This window comes from Gasterosteus aculeatus, chromosome 12 (assembly GCF_964276395.1).
Source record: "Gasterosteus aculeatus chromosome 12, fGasAcu3.hap1.1, whole genome shotgun sequence".
NCBI lineage: Eukaryota > Metazoa > Chordata > Actinopteri > Perciformes > Gasterosteidae > Gasterosteus > Gasterosteus aculeatus.
In genome coordinates this window covers 5467794-5492900 of record NC_135700.1, presented here as the reverse complement: position 1 = coordinate 5492900, position 25107 = coordinate 5467794, and the positions used below count along the sequence as shown (strand labels likewise).

The 25107-nt window shown below is 45.0% G+C and overlaps 1 protein-coding gene across 1 annotated transcript in view; it reads left to right on the top strand.

Moving 5' to 3' along the window:
• The first annotated feature begins 6835 nt into the window (after positions 1-6835).
• chst8 (carbohydrate (N-acetylgalactosamine 4-0) sulfotransferase 8) overlaps positions 6836-25107 on the top strand; it is a 122642-nt gene continuing 104370 nt past the window's right edge. The window contains exon 1 of the mRNA XM_040160650.2: positions 6836-7480. The gene's annotated coding sequence lies outside the window, so the exon portion shown is untranslated. The remainder of the gene's footprint in view (positions 7481-25107) is intronic.

Genomic DNA, 25107 nt, shown 5'->3' with positions numbered 1-25107 from the left:
GAGCAAGGTCAACGTTGAATTATGTAAGTATAAAAGGTATGTATCGTTCCGTGTTGATTCTAGTGATTTCTACTTGACGGCATCTATTTTCTGCTTCAAGTCCATGCGGCGGCAAGGTTAGCAAGTAGGTGTTTGAAGGACGTATGGCATTAGGCCAGGTACACGTGCAGGGCAAAGTACAGCTACAAGCAAGAAGTTATGCTTGAGAAACCTGAATATTTGGACATTCCTAAATCTGCACAACATTCCCCTGTAACAGTGCAGAGTATATATATACTTTGTATAACGCTTTTTCCAATGCAGGACTGAACATTTGCCAAATGCATACCTGCACTTGGCTCTAATCAACACTGAATCCATTTGCTGCGAGGGTGATAGTGACTTTGTGAATCTCATACGTGATGCAGTGAGCACTTTGTTTAGTCTACCGTGCCCCCACACTCCCTTGACACTCTCGCAGTCGGGATTAGAGCAGAAGGCACTTTCGGTGGGTGGGGTCGGGCTGCATCGTGCACGCTACGAGAACAGCACGGCTCCCTTCCACTTGCAGCATGCAGTCCCTCGCCAAAGTGAGCAGTTGGTTGTGTTGACATTGCAAATGCATCGTCAGCTGTTTCACATTGCATCGACGGCAGCATTACATGCCTTGCGTAATAGTGAAGGAAGAAGTGATGGGATGAAAACAGGAGGTGAGTTAAGGCGTGTGGTTACGTCAATCCCTAAGATGAATGTTTTGATGACGTATGAACGTGTGAATTAACCCATGATATAAAACCCAGGACTTATAGGTTTCCGGAGGCTCTGCGGGTGAAATTGTGCAGCTGAAATGGAGCCCGACTGTGAATTTAACCACATAGCAACCATATGTTCAAGCGAATATTGTTGTTTGTGATTCACTTTGTAACTGCACTGCGTTTGGAAACCATTTATTTGGCTTTATTTTGACCACAGACCTCGAAAAGGGGGCCTGCTTCACAGCAGACGTCTGCCAGGAGACGATTCCTTACACCGATGACAAACAAACAAAACTATTTTTGCAGGGGAGAGGATAAGTACTTCAGTGAGCCCCAAAAAGCTCATGGGCTCAGAGCAGTGACGTGTGCAGGCAGGAGTTTGTTGATGCATGTCCCGTGGGGAGAGTTGAAAGGGTTGAACAGTTTTATTTGGACCAGGTCAGTTGTGCAGCTTGAGCCCCGGAGTACATTAGAGAGGAGCTGAAGTAATGCTCTTAGACAGGGCAAGGAGCTGCTTTGAGTGCTATGTCTGCCCTGTAGTGCTTTTCACATGCCCCGTGGATCCTTAGGGTTCATTAAGCAGTGTGGGGGCTTGTGTCAGATGTCTCTCCAAAAGCCGTTGTGACGTGGGGGAAATGCCCTTGACCTTGAGAAAAAAATAGAAACGAGCTACAGGTAATGCCAGGAGGAAACCCTGAAGGGGTTATTAAGTGAGGAGGCAGCCACAATATGGGCTTAGGTGAAGAAAGAGAGGGGGGAGGGGGTTAAAAGAATAGTAAAATGTGTTGCACAAAAAGCACTTACAATTCTGCCTTTTAAAGGTTTTACTTCCAACTTTAGTCAAAGTCACACAAAGAGGTTTTTTTTAATAGCAGATGTTCTACTATAGAATAAAACTGCAGTTTATTTTGATTTTTTCCACCAGGCGGTTGCGCCTTGGAGCCCCAGCGTGTTCTAATGTGATTTAAGGTGATGATATGCAGTGGCGCCGTCCTAGTCTGGCAGACGGGTGCTGCAGTGCGGTATGAAAGTGCTCCCCACGGCACCGAGCACGTGTTGCTCCATAGCTGCTTCCAACTTAGAATTCACCGGAGATAGACTTAAGTCCGCTGGCAACATACAGAACGACGCTGCCTTAGACACTAATGCTCTGTTCAATATCCGGGCTGAAATATGAGGAGGTTCTCAGAATCTATTTTTGAAAACAGGCGGTCAGTGAGTGCATGTGAACATTCACCGCTAGAGCTTCAGTGTAAGAAAAGCTTTCGCACGACATGAAAGTACAGTAGTAGGGAAATAAATAACATTTTGATATCTCCTTTAAAGAGATGCAAGGCTGATCTTAACTTTGTATCTGTTGATGAAGGCGAAAGCACATTTTGAGTATCAAGGACAGATTACGAAAAGGTCAAAGCTCAGATGTTATATCTTATATTGTTGTATTTTTCCTCCCTTCCTTTTTTAGAGACAATATACCGGCAGCATCTAGTAAGAGCTTTGTGAACCGATATCTGATGTGTCACTCACGTGCAATATTGTGCACATGCTCACACACTGGTCTGTCCAACCCACAGAGGGAATTGTGCATCTGGATCAATTATTATTGTTGATGGAGATGGAAGCGGTGAAGTGCACCATCCTCTCAATCCAATGCAGTAATCACTCATCTGGGATTTTCTTTTTTAAACTACAGAGGAGGAACCCCTTTAACAAACATCCCCTTCAATTTCTCATCTCACGGTGGAAAGAACAGAGCAGTTAAAGCACTGAAGTAAGAATTCCAAACCAAGATTGCAAATAAATTACACATTTGAATTTGGCATTCTGAATGAGGCATTCTTTTAGAATAAACTTTTTCTTACTCACACACAGGTAAGAAAAAGGCATCAGAACCAACATCTTTCCTCTAAACAGCTCAAGAACTCAATAACACAAAAAGCACCTGCACAAACAGGGGGCCCGTGATGCTACCTTGAACCGAGGTGCGGTTTATGGTTAGCGGAGATCCAGTGTTTATTTCATATTTCTGATCTATTTACCTGCCGTGACGCTGTCATCCTGATCCCCAAAAATCAACACAACTATAATACAAAAAATGGCCTTAAATCAGCTGCACATTTTTAGCATCTGTCAATTTTAAGGGCAAACATGACAAAAAACTTCAACAAGTGAAAAGTTAATGATATTCTTTGCACTAACTGGAATGAGCCATCCCGAATCGCGTCGCCCTGACTAGTGCTCTGAAACCCATACCGACGCTTCCATCCGCGGAGGTCGTTTTTTTTTTACCTCCCCGACTAAAGAGGCCAGATAAAAATATCTATGTGGAAAAGGAAACCAGGCTGTACAGAAACAACAAAGGCAATATATATATATATATATATATATATATATATATATATATATATATAGTTTTAAACGGCATGAAAGCATTGTAGCTCTCAGGCAAAAGCACAGCCACCCGCAGCAGAGCCGCTTGACTCTGCATCGACGCCGTCTGCACCCTGAAGACAATCGCAAGCCGCCTGTCTGTGGAAGACGGTGCCGACAGTTCATCCATCCTGCACGTCCTCCAAGCTTTTTTCATCCACACCCTGATATTGGATTGCTCAGCCAGAGGGGTTCGGCTGCCAACGTGGTGCCTTGTCCCTCAATTGATCAGGGGCCCGACTCCGGCTTAGTGGGCCTTCGCTGGAAACCCCAAATGAGGCGCAGCACACACGCATTCATCTTCATCAGAGGAGCCCGGGAATAAAGTCCGGGAGTTCATTGTGTAGCAGAGACTCAGGGAGGTGATCGCTATCGCACAGCGTGTGTGTCCACGATGGAGATGCATTGCTGCTCCTCTTGCCGCTTGCTTAATCAGGTGTTTGCTGGGGTTTTCGCAGCGAGCTGTAAGATGTGCCCGCCATGTTTAGCTCTTCATTTGAGCCCATTGCCATTATGAAAGTTCAACTCCCTCGAGTGGAATCTCTTTTTCCCGCTGCGTCTCTTTGATAAGCCACCACTCTTCTGGTCTCACTGACCGCGATAAGAAAACGATGGACCTTTAAGTTTCTGTTGAAATGACAGATGTTTGCTGTGTACAGTTTAAAAGAATTAAACAGCCCCGGCAGAAAGAGAACCCCGGATTTATTTTGGCCGGTGTGATGTATTAAACTGTTGTCCATGCCCATTTATCATAATCAACCAAAAGGCAGCGGGGCCAAAAGAGCTATTTAGAGCACGGCAGAGTTATGCCACTGCTGAGGCGGCTATAAGTTTGAGGAAGATCATGGAAGGCAAGATAGGATCTCGGGGTACTTTTTTTCATCCACGGGTTTACGCAGCGAGCAGAAAGGTGAATGCTGAAAATGAATGTGGCGCGAGTCTATTCCGAGGTAGCAAAGCCTCCAGCGCGCCAGATGTGGGGAACATATGGAGGGTTTATTGCTAATTTCTGAGCTACTGGGAAGAAACCAAAAAAAAGATGCTCTTCAAGCCACTTAACATTTCAGTTACACGCCGTCTTCTTTGCACACACATTCAAGCCCTTCAGTTTGAACGAGAAAAAAAAGACAGAGATGCTTTTTTATCCCTGATCGAAACAATGTTCTGTGGGTGCTTTATAATTGCCAACCGCTTGCTCTGGGCAGACTTTGGATTCCTACACTATTGATTACAAGTAACACCAGATGCCAGAGTTGGATGAGCGATGAGGGGCGAGAGGATGGGACTGATGAGTGTGCCACGAGGGGGTTGTTCGTCTTTTGGCCACGGAATGGTGTCAAGACCAGCGAATCCTCCAAAATCCATCAGCAGCTCGCAATCCGACCGGACTACATGTTTCATTAGAGCACATCCCACCTGCCAGCGCTTTCATATCCGAGCTGACTCGATGCAGTCATTAAACACTTCTCAATGGCTCTCACGGTGAGAACTGGGCCTCGTGAAATTACTTTATTTAATGAACATCAGGCAGATGACACGTTTAATTCGTGAGTAAAAAAGAATTATGGCTAGAAAACTGCTGCTCTGAGTGAGTTTTAAAATAGCAGTTTTTGACAATCAAGTGCCACCCCAAATAAAAGACTGGCCAGAGCCGCCCCACCCCCAGAAATAATGTCCTGGCTACGCCCCTACGTGCACGTCGGCGAGCGGTCCCCGCAGTCCCAGCCGCTGCCGTACTGGAGCTTCTTTAGATCTTCAGGACTTGGGCGATGTTTTGCCCCACTTTACTCGCAGCAGCTTTGTGAATCTATAAAGGCTCCACAATGAGAACCCGTGCTGCAGCGGGGAGCAAAGCCTTTCCTCTGGGTGTGAATTAGTGTTCCTGGACTTGTACCCGGAGTCCCCCGAAGCCAAGAGGAGCACACGGAAGGGTTTTCGTCTTCTCCTTTCGCCGACTACCAGCCAGCAGAGGGGGGTGTGCTTCAGTCAGGAGGCGCATGAGAGTGTGTCAGCTGGAGTTTTCTTCTTCTTCTTCACAGCAGCAGCAGCAGCAGCAGCCACACCCTGGAATGAGGCTGCTTACCGACGAAATAAACATCTCTGTTGCAGAGAAACACACAAATACCTGTCGTGTCAATAGTCGCCTTGTGTGGCAGATATTGAGAATAACATCATTATTTCAAAAACCTCATGGCAGATGACAGAGACGTGGGCGCCGAGCAGCTCGGGGCTGAAATTAGTCCTCGCCAGTATCCGCGAAAGACTTTCTCAAAGGGTTCTAAAGTCATACTTTTGTTTTTTAACTTATACTAGCTGTAACTTAGGAAGCAAAAGAGTGAAAACATGCTGCCTCTGTAGATCCAAGTCAACTGTCCTACTCGTGCGTAGTGCAGAGGGCTAATATATAGAGTTTTTTTTAATAAAACAGGTTTAAGAAAGCCCGTCTGCAGGGCTTTATGAAATAGTCTGAGATGAATTATGCACATCCACTGGCTTTTGATATCCATCCCACAGGGCCTTTTCTCTTTTCATTAAACCTTCTATTTTTTCCAGCTATGGGTCGTATTTATAGAGAAAATGACAGGGCAAAATCCCTCAGTTCAAATCAGAGCAAGATTAAGCAGCTTATTGTGTGTGTGCTTTTATTTTTTGATGCTGGTGGCCGTCCACTAGCCCGCGGGGCTAAACATCAGTCTAATTTGTTAAGGCCAACGTGTTAAAGTGCCACTTTTGATATTATCACAATGAAAGAAAGGCAGACGGGACCTCCAATAAAATGCAATCACAGAGTTGTGTGTCATTATTAGACGCTGGCAGGTACTGACAGACTGTCAAGAGCCCGGTAGTCCGTACGGGGCATGTGGAACAAACACAGGACCTCCATGCTGGAGAACCCTGTTAGTGTTCGGTGCCCAACTAAAAGTGTCCGTTGACATTTAGGTCCTGTAACTAAGGTCACCTCCTGTGAAGATGAACATTAAGAAGTCACGATCGATGTCTTACCCAGAGCTCCACAGGTGGAACAGTTGGAAAGGTTCGACGAGTTGGGAGTAGGAATGTGTTGTCTAAGGTTCTTAGCCGGGGACTCTCAGGATGGTCAACGTGTCCCTGTCTCAGATCCAAACCCGATTGCAAAGTCACTTATTGCTCATAAGTGGGATTTGTTTTAATAATCTAAAACTACCCAATTGTCAAAATAGGTCTACTCACACATCATTGGGGACTAAGCCTCAAACATTTCTGAAGGACAGACGAGACAAGACAATCCTACGGCCAATCCCTAAATTCCAGATGAAAGCAGTGATGGTACTTTAATGATCAATACAGCATCTTAAACCAATGGGACACGCCAATACTGTCCTCAATAGAGACGTTGTTGGCCAATCACGTGTGTTCAAAAGTCGTGAAGTCCTCGGACACAGACATTCTCAGACGCACAGTGGCACTGTTTTCTAAATCATCGCCAACACCTAATTCATAATGAAGTAATGGCGCTGGACTTTAATGGATCCGCGATGTCTCGCGCTCGTGTCTCTCGCAAAAGGCAGATATCCAGCTCGCATGCATAACAGCACTGCACGTGACACGCTGTGCGCCGAGAAAAAGACAGACGTCGGGTTATAATAAGGATGGGACGCTCGTCCATAGAAGAGTCTTTAATGAAGTCAGAAGACACTCCTCCTGCTGCCGGTGCTGCGCTGTAGCCCCCGCGCCGAGTGGATGCGCGGGAGAGGAGAAACATCCCGCGCGCATCTTCTCCACCAGCTCCAAGACACAGACCGCCGCGCCGCGCACGGAGATGCGCACCGATAGCAGCAGAAGCCCGTCCTAAAGTCGCTGTTTCCGCTCCCCGTTGCCCGCCTGCACGCCCCCGAGGCGGACAGACACCGACCGGTCCCGTGGGAGACCGCGCGGGGATGCGCGCGGAGTGAGGGGGAAGTGGGGGAGGTGGCGGGGTGGGGGAGAGACAAAAAAAAAAAAAAAAGAAGGCGAGCGGCTTTGTGACCGATCGCGCAGAAGATCTGGCGCGCTGAGGCATGTCTGATCCGGCCGGTGCGTCGACGCGACGCAATCAAAGTTGAAGGAGACGTTGTTTGGTTTTATTCACCGGGACTGCACAGCGGGGCGAGGCGTTCGCACCAGCGCCGACCTTTGACTCGCACCGCCCGCGCCCTCTGCTGAAAGAGGAGGAGAGGAGAAAGAGGCGGAGGCGCTGTCCGCGGTGCTGAAACAACTAGTGCGGGAGACGAAGACGCTCCCACTCCGCTCACCTGCTTCACGCGGCTTCGTGCGTTTTATCCGGCGGCTTCGGCGAGGTGAGTCCGACGCGACGCTTCGCTATTTCAGCCATGTGTCTCTGGGACATCGTGATGCAGCTTTGTACAAAGGACTACACTGTCTGATCGGGTTTCTTTGTGTGCCGCCTCTTGGTGTCTGCGTGTGTCTTATTTTGAAAGTTTGATCCTGTGGATTGACTGGCTACACAGGCGGTCTGGTAGAATAAAGTAGAATACATGTGAAAAGTATTGATAAAGTAACTACAGATGTCGCAGACTGCCTGTTGAGTTCTCTCTTGCTATTAAGTATTTCACTTTGCAAAATTGTCTTTCGGTGACCATTGGGGTTTTTAACTTCCTGCTTTTCAAACTTTTTCACACTTAAGTTTGGGATTACCTGCACTGCTGGTCTCCTGAGTCTCCTGCTCATTTATGCTGAGCATCCCATATACTCTGAACACAAACATCACACCATGGGGCAGGTTATTGCCTGTGTACACTGTTATTACGGTTTGTTAAATCTTGTTTCGCGCGCACACACACACGTCAAGATATGCTGGTTGAATGTGTGTGTGTCTGTTTGTGTTTTCCACTGTCGAGAGCTCCCAGCAGTGACCACGGAGGGAGCCAGCCCGCTTGTGTCTCTCACTTTGCCGCCTGCTGGTGCCTCATAACTCCCGTGTGGCACAGTGACTCTGCTCTGGTGGCTCGGGAAAATATGAATCACATTTTGTTTTAAAAACTTTGCAGTTGACGACAAAGCTGTTTTCCAAGGTGTTGTCTGAAGAAATCTGAATGTAAGCTGCCACGTATCCAAACAAATGCAGCTAAATGAGTATCCGTTAAGACGGTCTGAGTCGGTACATTTCCTGTGCATCGCACCTCAAGGGTTCCGATCCGGACTCGGCCTCTGTGCACTCTAGTCTGGACTACGACTATAAAAGCAAAATACCCCACTTATTTTCCTTGCGCTTGGAGGTTCGTTAAAGGAAAAGAGCAGATTGTTTAGATCTGAGACAGTGTGATTGCTTCAATTCAAGCGACATGTCGGGGCTGAGAGGACGCGTGGGCGTCATCAAAGCAGAACAAGGCCCACTTTAAAGACGGGACACTTGTGGCTGAAAGGCTGGAGCTGTGAGTTGATTTTAAAAGGCACGAGTATACTTTGTATTGAAACCACTGTGGTGTTTCAGTGAATGAATGTGAGGGCACAAAGCTCTGTGGGAGCCTGAGGAGCCTGATGGTTCAAATCCATCCGTGACTTTGACGGCTTGTATTAAGGGATTGAATAATATAAATATATATAAAGAATCTGGGATCTAACATTGTTCAATCCGGCACTCTTTTTGTTCAAACGTGTAAATCTGCAACACTTCTCAAGGACAGACGAGACGAGACAATCCTACCAGTGTCCTTTGCATCATTTCACAGGAGTCTTGCATCCCGGCACTAGAGCAGAAGAGACCTTCTCCCTTAACCAAGCCAGAAATTGTAATTCACGCAGAATAATGCTGTGTTTTTTATTTCTTTATTTTTTACCTCGAAAGCTTGTTAGAGGTACTTGACCCCCTCCCCCCCCCCCCGTCAATCCACAAACCCTACGTGAGATCAGAGCTTTGGCTGCTAAGAGGAGTAGCTCGCTTTTAATCAATTCACCGTTCCGTCTTCCACCGTCCAACAAGGGAGGCGGGGGGGTGGAGGGGGGCGCAGGTGTCATCAAAGTAGAAGAGCTGTGGGTGAGTAAGCTGGGGGGGGGGGGCTTCCTCAGCTGGGTCGCAGGGCACACAGCAGAGCTTTGACGCGTACATATTGTCCTCGAAGATGCCGCGCAGCATCCCGAGGCGGCTCAAGAAGCCGGCGGGGGGAACCAGCAGAGCGCGGGGGACATTGCACTCCAGATGGCCCTGGGAGGCCAGAGGAAGAGAGCCGGCCAAGCCCAGCTGGGAGTGAAGGAAGCTGGACCGCGTGTGTGTGTGTGTACGGGATTGTGGGAGGGAGGCGGTTGGGAGAAAACAGGAGAGAAAAGAGGTATGTGCGTGCTGAAGGAGGGATGGAGATGAGAACATGAGAGCAAAGGAAACAGGCGCCCCTCTGTGTGAGCGTGTGTGTGTGTGTGTGTGTGTGTGTGTGTGTGTGTGTGTGTGTGTGTGTGTGTGTGCAGGGAAGTAGTGTAAGGGAAGTGTGGGAGGGAGAAGAAATAAAAAGAGAAGATGAAGGAGTCTGTGTGCTGCTGCCTGTGTGTGTGTCATCATGTGTTTCTGTGTGTGTGTGTGTGTGTGTGCATTTGAAGGAGTGACAGGGTTCGGAGACGCAGTAAAATGAAAGAGAGAAAGAAGCAGGCAAACAATGTGTGTGTGTGTGTGTGTGTGTGTGTGTGTGTGTGTGTCTGTGTGTGGGTGGGTTGGCGGGTGGGAGAGAAAATGAAACTGGTAGAAACCTGCACACACGCGCGCGCGTGTGTGTGTGTGTGTGTGTACGTTTGTGTGTCTGGACGTGCGTGCATGATTGCAGAGAAAGCAGTACTGGGCGAGAAAAGGCGGGAGGGACCATAAAATAAAAGAGGGAAAGAGAAAACAAGGGCACATGTGTGTGTCCCTGGGAAAGGGCACGGATGGGAGACAAAATGAAATGAAAGGAACTGGAATGAGGGAAGCTGGTGCGTGTGTGTTTGCACAGAGAGCGGCTTGCACACATGGGTGGTCTTATTGCTGACTGTTCCCTGGTAGCATTATGGAGCAAATTAAAGCTGCACGGGGAACAACAACAAGAAGACTAGTAAACAGGGTGTTGACTAAGAGGGTAATGGGGGTCTGACGTGCTCACGTGGCGCACAGGAGCCGCGTGACGCGAAGAGGCTTTTGGGGCGCACGTTTTCCCGCCGCGAGCTCGGGTGTGGCCATCGCTCTGCCCCCACGAAATAAGTGTAGCCACCTAAGAAGGGATGGGCGAGCGCGCCGGCATCACGGCGGATGACTGACGCCTCGGCGCTCCCGTTTGGAGGGGAGGCCGCCAGAGAGATGCCGCAGATAGCGAAGCGCGCTCGCTTCATTCCGCCACGTCTGCTCTCTGATGGGATGGAGCATGATCTGCACTTTGATCACAATGAATTATTGCTGCCCCCGGCTATAAATACGGTCTGTCCTCAGCGGCCAATCTCTCCCTCTCGCTCTACTTAGAGCGGGAATCTGTGCTCGCCTCTGAGTAGCTTTCTCCCCAGTGTCACCGTGGGTGCAGTCGTGCCTCAGGTCGTCTGCGTCACACTGTGAAGGCAGCAGAAGTCCTACCTCAGAGGTGGAAGAGGTCTTGTTCAGACATAATCCAATATACTACAGCGCCTATTTTGTGCAAAAACGACCCCCATATAAGAAACAATAAAAGAGCTTTGTTGACTGGGTTGGCGCTGAAATGCATTTTCACCATTTACAACAAATCCCATAAAAAGATCAATACACAAACTATGTTGGCATGTTCGTCACTTCCATCCAACCTCCCCTCCCGGCCCGTGTTACACTGGCAAAAGGCGGGAGATTCAGTACACATCCGCCATCTTCATTGAGAATGTATCGATCAACATGGCACTGTAATAAATCTGCCTCTGCCGTAACGGCGTTGTCATTTCATTCTGCTGCAGTACAGCGTTAGTTATCATTCATAAACACACCGTGCTATGTGTGACCTGTCCTGTGGATCTCAATCTCAAAAGAATAAACTTGATTTTAAACATTTGCCAGAATGGCTGAGAAGTAATTGGTTGTGTTGAATTTTCCCACGGGAGCAACTCTGCAACATCCAAATGTTAAAGCGTCACGACAACACAACACTTGGGGGTCAGCGACTACGTTCGATCCAGCTAATGCAGAAGTGCTCCTTGGAGGCCATTATGGAGAAGTGTCCTGGTTGTATTACGCATGCAGTGTGGAGGGCTTCACAGTGCACAACAATCATCTGGACAGATGAAGACGACGACGTGAGTACGTGTTGTCTGCAGCTACCGGAGACTTTGTGAATGCATCTCCATGATGTCAGTGTGGGCCATTCTACGCTGAGAAGTGGCGCGTTACTTACTCAACGCTGGTAACCATGGCTGTCCAATGTTTCATTGCCTGTGTTGTGTCCTCTTGTCTGGTTACATCTATTATAATCAGTTGAATGCACTGCCTGCAGAGGGACAGAAATGTGTTCATTGCCGAGTACATTATTTTAAACATGTAACTTCCCTTCTGTGCTTAAAGTAACAGTAGTTGTGTATATTATATTAATATTCTAGTACTATTTCTATCCTTGGTCGATTCTGTCATGAATTGAAAAATATAGGACCGACTTTATATTTCTAGAAGTCACAGCACAACATTTTCATTCACGTTATCTGGCTGAATGTTTGCACTCTTTTAGCTCCGTTTTAACTACACTCCTGAGGGAAAAAGCTGCTAAATGCTCCAACAAACAGTACTGAAACACAAATGAATAGTGCGTGTGTGTTATAGGCTGTGACCAGCCAGTGGAGGTGTAGATTTACTCAGTTTCGTAGGCTCCTGGTTATTTTAATGAGACGTGAAGGCGTGAGATGGCGGATATCTGCCCTGATGATGTGTCAACCCTCAGGCTGTACCACGCATTGACAAACCGGCCACATCACTGTCAATAACTGGCTTCTGAGAGGAAAAAGCTACAGAAATCTAGCTGTTGATGCTCAATAATTCCAAACATCTTTTTTTATGTTGACCTTGGAAAGCGATTTGAGTTACGTAGTTATAAATTATGGCATTGACATTATTCATGCAAAATTAGCCACAGCTTGTCGACATGATTTCTTATTTTTTTCTTTGGTAAACATTATCTTTGCAGCAGCAGCTTAACCAGCACAGAGATGGTAGAATTAGAGACAGCTGGTTAAAAGTAGCCCAAAGTAGAATATATTTATACTATTTTTTATTTGTTTATAATTAATAAATGTGGTCCAATGAAAAAAAGTTTTTTCTGGATTAATACACATTTAATGTGCTTGTGAGTATTTAAGATGGTGTATGTAGGATTTAGTTTTTTCTTGTTTTCAGTTCTTGAAAGTGAATTGTAAAATTTGGCTCCACCCTCGTGTGTCACTTCTAGTTTCTACAACTAATATGGAGACAAAATGCCAAACCGTGGTTTTAAAACCGTAAATCTACAAACCGGGTGACGGGTGAACTGGGTGACATCTTGATGACCGTCTTCCATTTCTTATATGTAGTTTATGGACACACTTAACGTTTATTCATACTAATTAATGACGATGATGAAGTAACAACAAGTATAATGCATTATTATGGCTGCAATATTTTCCAATTTGGGGTTCTATGACTACCCTATTAAAATAGAAAAGTGGGGAGCTGACCCTCCATTCATTGGAATGGCATCAGACCGGACATCGCCAGCAGAGCTGGGATCAATCCTCTCTGATTCACACAGCGGACCACAAAGCGCCTGTGATGTGTCACACACGAACCCACATCACCATCCTCAAGAGGACATGGACGCGGTGACAAAGAGCGGCTCCGGGCTGTGCTTCGGAAACAGATCAACAGCGGCCGCGTCTCCATCTTTGTATAATAATGCATCTCGCGGGGATTCGGCCGCTGCCTTTTTCGGAACGTGGCTTTGAAATACAGACACAAAAATTCCCAGCTCCATTATGCTCGGCGAGCTTTTACACATCGCCTCCCACAGCCTCGCCCACAAAGTGTGCCGCTATCAACCCACCACCTCTAATGGGAACAAAAGGTCAGCCCTTAATTATTCATTCTGGATGTCAAACAATGCTTGCCGGCCGTTATGCAGGGTGGGGGGGATACCTGCTGAATAATTCAGGGTTCAGGATTCGCTTTCCCCGGAGAAGAAAGAAGGGGGCGGCGCGGCGGTTCAGGTGTTTGTGGCGGTCTTATCTCCGTGCAGGAGCCCTCTGTCATTTCCTGGCTGACCTTGGCCGTCACAGCAGCGGCATCACGGGTGGCACAGAAGGTGGCGGGGGACTAGTGTTCCTCCGGTATCTGCAGGCCCCCCCCCCCCCACGCAGGGAGAGCGAGTCCAACTCCTAACGCAAAATAAGTAGAGTTTACTGCCCTGTAAACCCACCTTTACTCCGGATTAAACATTCGAGTACTTTCACGTCTGTAAAGCTGGTTACTTATTCAAACTACGGCTGGCAGATAAGTGGACCTGAAGGAAACAGATGTTTAATGTGCACAAACATCTCCATTATAAAATGTTATCAAGGCGTTGCTAATAACCAACTGTAGACCTTGTTTTCGATTTGATAAAATATGTTATATGGAGTCTTACCAAACAAAAATGTTAATCAGCGACGTGACTCATTGGCCAAACAATATAAAAGGAACCATAGAAAATCCTTAATAAGTAGCTAACTTGTTCCGATGAACGTTGACGGTAAAATATTTGACGTTACAGTAGTTTACCCCGTCAGACTCACGATGGACGCAGCAGCCGGGATGAGCGGCCTCCTCTCGCCTCTTCGTGCGGCCTCATTCCTTCAAATGACCTTCAAATGCGCCCCTCCCTCATCGCACAGAAACACGTTCATTGCATTCACTATTTCAGCTGGATACTGTGAACCACTAAATAAGTTTAGTAATGACACCAATGTTTTTATGAAACATGAAAATATCAGTAATAAAGTTTAAGTGTGGGACCACAGGGAGCTGGCTGCCCCCTCTCTGACCCCCCGTGTCTCTTTACAGTACGCCGGGTGCCAGATCCTTTACAACGGGTTACTCAGCTTCTCACTCGAGGTGGGTTTCTGGTTTTGTGCACTTGGTCGTAAGCTGTTATGTTATGGTATAAAAAAGGAGGTGTTCATAGCAGCCGAAGAGGCAAAAACACATATTAATACGATTAAAGTGCATTAAACTGAAGAATGCCGTAATGTGAGTCACTTCCCAGCAAGGATTAGAAGGGAGGATTCTGAGTGAGGAGAGAAAGTGGAAATGTTAATCTTGTTACTCGAGTCAGGAAGGAAAGATGAGACGGAGAAAGTGTTTAAGAGAGGGGGGGGGGGGAACGAGACACCGTCTAGTGCACGCTCTGCCATCTATGAACAACAGCAGAGGCGCTGCGTGTACACAACGATACACTCGGCTTCCATGAGCAAGCAAATCAAGAAAGAAAGCGTGTTTGTCATTGCAGATGCAATCAGCGGGATACGCCTGGTCTTCTCGTAGCCCCCACCTTACAGCTGCTCCGCATTATATATATTTCATATATTATTATTTCAGCTTTTATAGAATCGGGTGAGTGAACTATTTGTGGGATCAAACTAATAACCAATTGAACTTTTGGTAGCAGACTGGCCAATCACAGTGTAGCATTGATCAGCGCCGCCCACGGTGCGACTCTCCTGCCGACCAGCCTCCACAGACCCGCATGGAATAGTCATGATTAAACATTGCTTAATAGTTCAAAAATGTTCTGTTTCTCATTAAAACATGTGCTACTTCACTTACATGTTTACACACCCATCTTTATCTTTTATAACAGTTTTAGCTGTTAAGATAAATCCTTCAAACACATATTAGACTCTCCCGTTGAAATTGGATGATATTTATTCAGGTTGCGAGTTAGTGACAGTAGTAGTTAGGCAGGGTGGTGAAGGGTCAATTATTATTAAAATAGTCATCTCCAATAAATCATCATTGAATATTATTTGAGCCAACACTAAATTTTGGGTTGTTGCGTTGTTCCACACTCATTCCTCGGGTAACTGCTCACAGTTTACCAGACCACAAGAGAGACAAGAGAAAACGTATCACAACCCTCCCTGGCTTAACAATAAACCGCCATTAGCACTTTGACCGGTAATTTAGGGCATTGATGTGCGTACCAGCAGCCAGCATTGTTTCGTTATTGCTGTAGCTTTCTAGTGAAGACAATCTGAAAAACAGTTACAGGTTGGATAGAAAATACCACGACTATTAATTGTGATCATTGAGTGCAGGTGAAAAAAATATTGTGTCCAAAGTTTCACATTAGCAGCTGGCTTTGTTTTCTGCCACTTGGACTTCAGTCCAGTTAAGGCTGAAGACTCGGGTGAATGAAAAGGTGACGACGCTCAGGGCTTCGGCTCGCAAAGCCGGAATTTATTTGGGCGGATGTGCAAAGCAGTGACAACCACCGGGGCTAAAAAAAGAACGCTTTTATTGGGGTGTCTGTAAAAAGACAAAGAAGGGAGGCTTGGCCCAAAGAGTCAGGAGGGGTCAGTAGCATCCTTTTTCCTTCAGGCTGACAAGGTGAATGGCTCAGGGTGAGGGGCTCTGAAAGTCCAAAGACAGCTGGATGCCCGGAGAAGCCAGAACCAAGGTCAACGCCTGCTGCCAGCCGCTCACTCCACCGCGTTGATTGGTTACGCCAGAGCAAAGCTGCCCACGTTAATAACATTCATTTATTTGAGCCCACGCTTGTCAGTAGAGGCTTCCAGGTCACAACACATTCAGGTCTTTCTGGATGCAGCAGTTGAGTCTTAATTATAACAGTGGGTGGGTTGATGGTTTAGTAATGGAGCAATCAGCAAAAATGCCAATTAGGGCGGGGAAGAGTTTCAAAAACTGAAGCTGTGCAGACAAGAGGGGGCTGATCATGTGGAATTGTGATGCAATGTTGTTTACACAACCCATAGAAAGACATATTTCAAATGTACAGTTAATTGATGAAACATTCTGTGTTTATGAGCCTGATGCCTTGTGCATGTGATGATGGCGCCTCTGTTGCATCCAAAACCCATAGTTTTTGTATATTAGTGAAAGAGTGGAAGGAAGGTTTGTAGAGCTGTTAAGCTAAAAAAGTGTCTTGCACCATTTGTGTATTTGCTGTGCATCCTTAATCACTTAAAAGTATTGGAAATGGAAATGTTTGGAAATGTATGTAATTCCACTTCCAAACAACGATGAAAGGGATTACAAACTCGCTGATTGTGGAGGAGCTACAGTTTTCTAGAGATGAGCACTAAACCAGCTTTCACACATCTTTCCTTTAACCACGAAGCCCTGTGTACACACACATTCTCCAGTTATTGTTGTTTTTTGTAGATTTGCATGTTTTACATAACCAATTTTTTGACGCTTTATAATTGCAAACTTGAGTGTTTCTTGTTGTGCATGCAACGTAACCACCATTGATTTATCTGTTTTAGTGTGGATGAAGCCACCACAGTTCAGCAGAACGCTCACATTTTCTTATGTGCATGGACTTATGGACTTATTAAACGTGACATCACAAGGGTTAGGGTTATACAATTTAAACAATTGAAAAGTAATCAATAATAATTCAAATTTTGAAAGAAATGTACACATACTGTACTAACATATAGAAATGTACACATACTGTACTGACATATAAGCATGAATAAGATAAAACAACTAAAACGACAAGATATCAAAATATATATATATTTAAAATGTTCTTTGTACATTGAAAATATAATAATATAATATTAATATGGTGAAATAATAGCAATAATACTCTTAAAATGAAAGTTTTAAATATATTGTTTTCAATGGTAATTTAGAGCATATATAGACATTTGGAAACTAAACGCTTTTCAAAATATTTATGGAAAGTATACAAATGAGCTGAACCACTTGGTGGTTAGCATGCAAGAGAATATTTAATACATGTGGACGTGGTGATTAAATGCTTTCTATTCTTTCATCAACGCTCTTCACTGTGCAACAATGGCAATAATTGAGACCTATTGAAGGGGATATTTAGATATATAATTGGATTTTTATTCATTCTTGTACATTTCATGGCATCAATAATCCCTCTAAATAAGATTCCACCATGGGGTCTAATAGCAACAACTCAATACATTTTTAGCATACCTTTAGCATCTCTTCAATTTAGTCTCTGCTAATTGACAACTCATTTTGACCTCTTAAAACAGATTAAGGTCATAATCTCAGTCCTCATGTCTCATGTGTGACGTATGTGTTAAATCCCATTTCATTAAAGTGGGTAAATGATTAAAGTCGAGATTATATGAAACTTCCTTTAAACCCTTTTGTATGAAATGCCATGTCATATCGTGCACATATTTAACAATTTATGCAATGATTTCTTTTTCAAATTTAATATATCAAAATCCAATCATCTTTTCTTCTCGCTGAAGAAAATATGACCTGTTCTTCTGTGAGCTAGTTACAAAACCAATTACAGCCAATAACGTCACAACTTCCATCATTCAGTTGCATTGTAGCTTAAATCGGAGCTTGCAAATATGAGGTTCCACTGAGGAATACACAAAGCGTAGAAGCTAAAGATGCCCCCATTGTTATTTTAGGTCTGGTGTAATTTACCGTTAAGCGGTTAATCACACCATGCCTGACTTTTCCTCTTCAGCAGAGTTAATACAAACACTACCGTGATTGTTATTTAATGTTCGTTGTTAAGTGATCAATTTTTCGCATTACCATAATTACAACCCCCCCCTCATGAAAGAAAATGAATCCCGCCTTTTCTCTATTTTTTGGTAATCTGCTTCTCCATATGATTAAACAAGAACCAGAGGCAGTGGGTCGCTCATTCAATTAGCGTTTCATATTCAACATTTAATTACCCACAATCTCTGCCCCCTCTGACCCTGCAGGGAGCCTCATTTGACTAATGAGTGCACTTACCTGATTTGCTTGCCTGGGAAATCACATCAGTATCTATTTCCAAATCGTCTGCTCACGTGAAGGCAGCATGTAGATGGGGACTGAAGATTAAAGGGGTCTTCTGTTTTTTCGGGGTGGGCTCGGGTTGAGTGCGTATTTACCAGCGAGCGGCTTGCGAGCCTTCTACTGAAGGCTTCCAGCTGTTCACCCCACCCAGACGCGTTGCTCTTCTAAAAGCCCACGTTGCCACAAGTTGTCACAGTTCTTCCTGTGTACTTGTTGAACAGTACGTGCACGTCGTTGTCAAAGGCTCAAAAAAGCGCTCCGGGCTACCAAGGCTTCAGTTACCGCGCGCTTTGTACCTGATAAATGCAACTTGTTCGGTCAACTCCATTGCTCCTCTCTGAAGTTGAGGCGTGCATCGTTTCAACCGAACGGTGGAGTAACATCTTAGAGGCCATGAATTTTACCACCATGTTTTCTTGCTTCTGGTTCGCTTGCAAATGGTCGTCAGAGAAATTGCAAGCTTCTCAGTTTTGCTTCATTGAGCTTGTTATCATACTCACAGCTGCCGTGATGAGGAGAAATGCCAAGATAATTAGAATATTCTGATTAGAGATTCGTGCCGTGTTTACTTTTTGCTGATGCGCAAGATTTGGAAGGATGACCTGCAACGAAATTTGGAGTCAATGCAATGTAAAAATTCATGATGCGTGGTGTCAAAACGCCGTGTTTTTGCTTGAGACACACCAGCAGAATACAGAAACGCTCCAATAGAACGTGCTGCATCGGGGACATTGTCATACTGGCCTGCTGGCTGCAGCGCTAAATTACAGCACGGTGTCAGGAGTTGAATTACACTCGAGTGGTTCTTTAAAACCTGTTATTCAGCTCTAAGTGCAACGCAAGAGTAGCTGTACTCCGTACTTTGGAGCAGCACGAATACCGTGTAAGAGACGAGTCTCTGTTGGAACCAAGAACATAATTCTCCTGCTGAACTTGGAGTACTTTAAGAGTAAATGCACACCCAAATGTGTTTTATTCTATAAACCTTCCCAGCTGGTTACTGCTCTTAGTTTTTCAGTAACCACATTGTAGCATTAAGAGTCACAGCCTGACACAAGCCGGTTCTCTCCATTGAGTGGACTGGAAATGAAGCTATCTGCACATGATCAGGTCTGCAGAGGACCATTGGCTCCTTCATATACATCCCCTTTCCTCCATTTCTTCTTTATATTCCTTGCGGTTGCATGTACTGGGTCTTTGTAATAGTAAGCATAAGGATACACGGCGAATAAAGCGGATTCTGATGTGATCTAGTTAGCGATGTGATTTCCTAAGCGGGGAATAGTCATCAAACTCAGCCTGTCGCACGTGTCGACGCTGCATGGACGCTTCCTTCTTACGGAGGCTGGCGTGGTTTGATCTCTCAACCCTTGCCTTCTGTTTTCTTTGCATTTCCAAACATGATGCAGTGGGTGTACTCAGAAAAAAAACTGAAATCCGGGAGCTCGTTATACTGTAGAGGAATATATTATGTGTCTGTCGCCTCCCTCTGTGACTTCTTCTTCTTGACTTTTTGCTAAACAGAAAACAAAACTGCATGTTTGGCTCCTTCTTACAAACGGCATGCAAATAATTACCAGCAATCGGTCATGTAGAGGAACCTACTGCACATTGGAAACGTGACCGTCTTGGCATTAAAGGCTGGAGAAATCCACCATATAGTCTGATGACCTCGTGTTGACTTTGACAACACTATGGATCCACCGCTGGCAGATTCTGTTGCTGAATCTGTGGCCGGATTTGTTTTTCAAAGCCTGTTACGCAAAAGTGGATTGCTGCCAGGTTGAATAAATGTCTTCCAAATTGGAAAAAAATGAAGATAAGTTTGACATGACCCATTAGTTTTCAGCCATGCAGTTTCTTAGAGAATTTAGCCAGCGTAATTCATTGCGTGTCCTTATGATACACACCTGCTGCTCAACGCATTAAGCAGTGAAATATTATTCTCTCCACTTAAGTGCCATGTTTAAAATATTAATGAAGGCTTGCTATAAATATTTAGGATGAAGGATTCCAAGTTCAGTGTTGATGTTTTTAAAATGATTGAGATAAGTAAACTCTCGTCTGTGCTATTCAATAGAAATAATGATCCGTTTTAAAATTCACAACAGCATTTAGTTAACGTTAATCAGTTGGTACTTAGATGTGAATCAGTTGGGCAAGGTAAGCCTGGCATCAGAGCAGGTATCCAGATCATCCAACGGTTTCTGAAAAGCAGTCGAGAAGCTCAAGTGGGGTTGAAGAAAGTTGAAGCAGGCCGTACAGGCCGTTTCCTTAGAGACGGGGTCGTGCTGCAGAGCGCGAAGGCTCACGCGCTTCCCTCATCGTGCATTCAGCTGCACAGCCGGTGTCACCGCCGCCCTCTGAAGCTCCCGGCTTGTGAACAGTTACTTTGGGTTTTCCAGAAGCATTACTCATTCCCTTTCCCTGGCTAAACTCTCCCAGCCGCTTCTGGAAATCTAACCGACACCTTCTTGATCACAAAGGTGCTTTTGTTACCTGCCTGCTGTTTTATGCTCTGTGATCCTCGCTCATGTTTGAACCTCTGACTTCACAAAAGCGCGCAGCGGGCTGACGACTCGTCGGCTGAAGCTCCGCGGTGGACTTCAGCGTTTGATGCTCTGCAGACGCGTCAGCCAACTTAACAGCAACTTGTGTTGGGAGAAAAAGATAAAACAGAACCCAGAAAGTGTTTTATGGTCCGGTGTTAGTCAACACACACACTGCATGCCCTTAAGCTTTCTATCAGTTTATTTTTTTTTTTTGCTTTTTTAATTTCATTTTCATAATGTACTAGAAAACCGTGAATCTGGTAACCGCGAGCTACAAACGTCCCGGCAGATGTTCGACAGACTGAATATACTCAGACGGCCCATGTAGGGCTGGTTTTTTCTCCTCTGCTGAAATTGAGTGAAAATGCCGTTAAAACCCCCATTAAACAAGGATAACGTTTCCGCTTGTCAAGCAGTGATAGTTTTATGTTGCATTTCACCACATTAATTAGAGAACACGGTGCATTTGATGTTTAACACAACAAATCTAGAGGTCAGTAGGATGCACTTCCTGTTGTTGTGTACTGACAGTGAGGAAGGGCCGACCTGAGACACGTGCAGACGGAGGAGGAGGTTTGCTTATTTCTGAATATTATGAGGCCGCTATAAAAATATCATACTGTGTAGAACTTTATTGTTGTAAGCCACTATGGATGACCACAAATTTCATCATATATGGTCAAGAGTTTTTAGCACTTTATTATTTATTTGCAATGGGTGAATGAAGATGGTTAAAGACAAACTCAGTATCGCTAATGATCGTTTTTATTGTTAATATTTTATTTAATAGGCATTTGGGCTTTGCTCTCACAGAATGAAACCAAACATTGTTATAGAAATAATGATTGTCTTTTTGAAAAAGCATCTGGTATCCCTTCGAGTTAACGGGATCCAGACAAACTCCATCTAGTATTTCAGGATTGAATCAATCTGCACAAAAAGGTTTAAACATCCCCTTTGTGCTTCAGTTGTAAAGGATTTTGCGGTTTTCTAAGCCTTCTTCCTTTTCTTTTTGCGGAGTCATGTTCAGAGCGAATGAATGGCGTCATTGATAAGAAGCTGTTAAGAGCCGACCTTAAGCCCACAAATGGAACAGTTTGATGACGTCTTTCTCTGGCGCCTTCTTTTACCACTCTAGATGAAGCTGGCCGGCTACTCTGTCTCGTCATCGCTTCATTTCAAATGCCTCCACACAGCGGACGTCCTTTTCAGCGGCCAAGGTGACGTCAGAGGAAAAGGTGTTGAGATGGTTTATGTTCCACATTCGAGCGGTACAGTTTGAAAAGTGAAATTATAGTACAAGATGAGACTAAATGTTATATCTGAATAGTTCAGGGACAGCCTTGAGGATCAACTGTGACAATGATGAATTTACCTTTTATTACTCTGTTAATTCAATACTAGAAACAACAATGAGTGTCAACTGAAAGGTTATTTTTCCAGCGCTGAAAAGAGAACCAACAGGAAAGCCCAAGAATCCGGCCTGTAGCATCTTTGAAGTAAGAATATAGAATTCAGCAAGTCGTCTGACAGAACAGGCTGCCCTTTGTAACAAAAAGATGTTTTAGACTTTTCTTTAACTAAATCCTCCTGTTGAACAACTCTCATTAATGATTAACACTCTCTGGAACATATGGTGTAAAATACGAACGCATACGTCCCGCATCGTGTTTAAATAGCATCCTACTCGCTGTTCCTCATTACTTGAGCTCTGGTTCGGTTGTGGGGTTTCACTTTATTAGCAAATGTTGAGATGAATGTTTTTTTGGAGGCAAATCCTTGACAAAGAGTTGTATTCTACCGCGTCGGACAAGATGCAAGAAGCAAAGCGCTTCCATACGTCAGCTGCCGGTCGGATGCTATTCATTATGGATTGATAATCTCGGATGTGGCTGCAGCTTCCTAACTTTTTCCTACAATGACATTGTGCAGCCAAACAACGTTGCTTGGGATGAGTCCGACCTTGAGGTGGCCAAAGCGAAGAGGCAAAGAGGAACAAGCGCCAGAGGGGGGGGGTAGTCGTACCACAGAAACCAAGTAACAAAGCCAGCAGAAGCCATTTAACGAGGCTGGTCAGGACAAATCCCTGATAGCTCCGATACGCTTGTTCCTCTCTGGGCTCCTCTGAGCCAGGAGCTACATGGAAAACACTGACCAGGTGCAACCCAGTGAAATAAAAATAATTGTATTGATTTTTCCTCAGTGATTTATTCCGCATGTCTTTAAACTCCCCGCCAGCAATCAGACATCAATAAAGAAGCTGTTACATTGTGAATGTTTGACATCTGGCAGACCCTCTTAACTGCGAATGCCACCTTTATTACCCGCGTTGGTTGCGTTCCGGCCGGTTGAGCCGGACCCGAGAGCGGCAGAGTGGTTGAACGAATGGGTTTTAATCGGAAGAGGGAGTCACATGACGTCTGGGGGGGGGAGAGGCTGCATGAGGAACGAGGGGCGCTGGCTCGGCACGGAGGAGAAATGTTAACTGCTGGTTCAACAACTACTTGAGCTCGATGGTTTGATTGTAGGCAGGTGCGCAGACGAGCCCAGGTGTCAGGTGATGGAAGCCGCGCTGATGCCACGCACGCAACAGGGAGGAAACAAAAGGAAAGGGCCGGAGCTGTGGCAGGTTTTTATTTTTTTATTTTGATGCAACTTCGATCTTGTCATTTCACCGCCACGTCTGTGATGTAATCGAAAGGGTATCAGACCGAGACGATGGCAGGCGCCCAAAGGTCGCACATGTCTTCATCCACGCTGCTGACCTGAAAACTACACGGCAGCAGACAGGAGGATCGTATCGATCCCGGCGCCCGCGACTCAAACGGCTGCGTAATGTCAAACCGCCCTTTGCACAAAATGCCGATCACCTGCTCCGTCGACTCCGCGATATCAGGTGAAATAAAAATAATTTTCTTATGAAAGAAAACGCTTTGACGCCACAAAAGCCTTCACATGTGGGTGGAAACAATACTGAAACCCATTTTTTGCTTTTTTTTGAATGCAATGTAGTTGCTCTGTGATTCCTCGTGTTGGGCTGCAGTGGGCGTGAGTGGGAAACGGACTGTACCAGTATGGAACCTTTCTAGCATTCAGTCCACTCACAGCGCTCCAACACCACGTGTCATCTTTCACACGTTCATGCACGGAGAGGACACCATACGAGGCCCCACCTGCCGATCACTAGTCCAGCTGACATTCCTTCCATTTACATACCGTAGTCACGGCAACGGCGGCAATTCTAGGGTTAAGAATCTTGCACAAGGACACACGGACTCTGACGAGCAGAGGCGGGGATGGAGCCACGGATTGAAGGACGACCCTGCTCTCCGCTGAGCCACGGTCGCCCAACTGGCACAGAGAATTCTCTCTGCTTATTCAACACCAGGAGGACGTCGGAGTAACAGACACCAGCTGCTCCGCGGTTCCCAAAGAAAGGCGCTGTGTTCCTTCTCTTCGTTAACCCCGGGCTGCTCCCGTTTATTAAACAGATATGCATTTTTAAATGAATGATATGGGGAATTAGAATGAATATAAGCTACAAAATGTGATTTTTTTAGGATTTGTTGCCATTGTTTTCTATTTCTTATGGCTGCTGAGGCGAAGAGGAAAGGTGGGAAAAGCGTATTTCTTCATCTAAGCGTTCGGAGCTGGTGATAATGTGTGTATGCAGGCACATATGTCATATTATCTGGCTCCTCCTTTCCAGAATAAGCATTTTGTTTAAATGTCTGCAGTGATTAACTCCCATTTTCTACTTTAATACACTACAATACAAAAAATATAGCTGCAGTTGAAATTTGATACCCAATGAAGCTAGTTATTGAAGGACAAATATTCCAAAGTGAATTTTAGGTCTTGAAGGTGAAGAATGTTTAAAATCAGCATTTTAAACATCTGTTATTTTTCCTGCTTCGCACATGTACATTTTAAAACGTTTCAGTTTGATTTCTTACAGATTCATACGGTCCACAAAATACACGCAGAAGATTACATGCAGCATTAACCTGAACAACTTAGAACTTATGAAATCAGTTTGCTACCAAGGTTCTATTTTTTACTCTCAACCGTTTTCTTTTTTGTCGGTACATTTATGTGCAGGCGTTGAATAAGAAAATAACTTGAATGTTTTAATAATGGCAAGCACGAGAGACAGATTTTCAAGTGGTGATATTACAGCGTGAGGCTGGAGGATGTGAAGAAAAAGAAATGTGACCAAATTTTCACCAAATACCTGAGATTTATTGTTCGGATGAATTAGTTGAATAAAGGCAAATAATTAAACAGTTACAATGGACGGAAGGTTTCTATCATTTCAGCCTGTGAAACCCAAGGAAGACCATGACTTTTTGTCATATTACAGTATCTACAATCTACGACTATATCCATATCAACATATTACCACCAA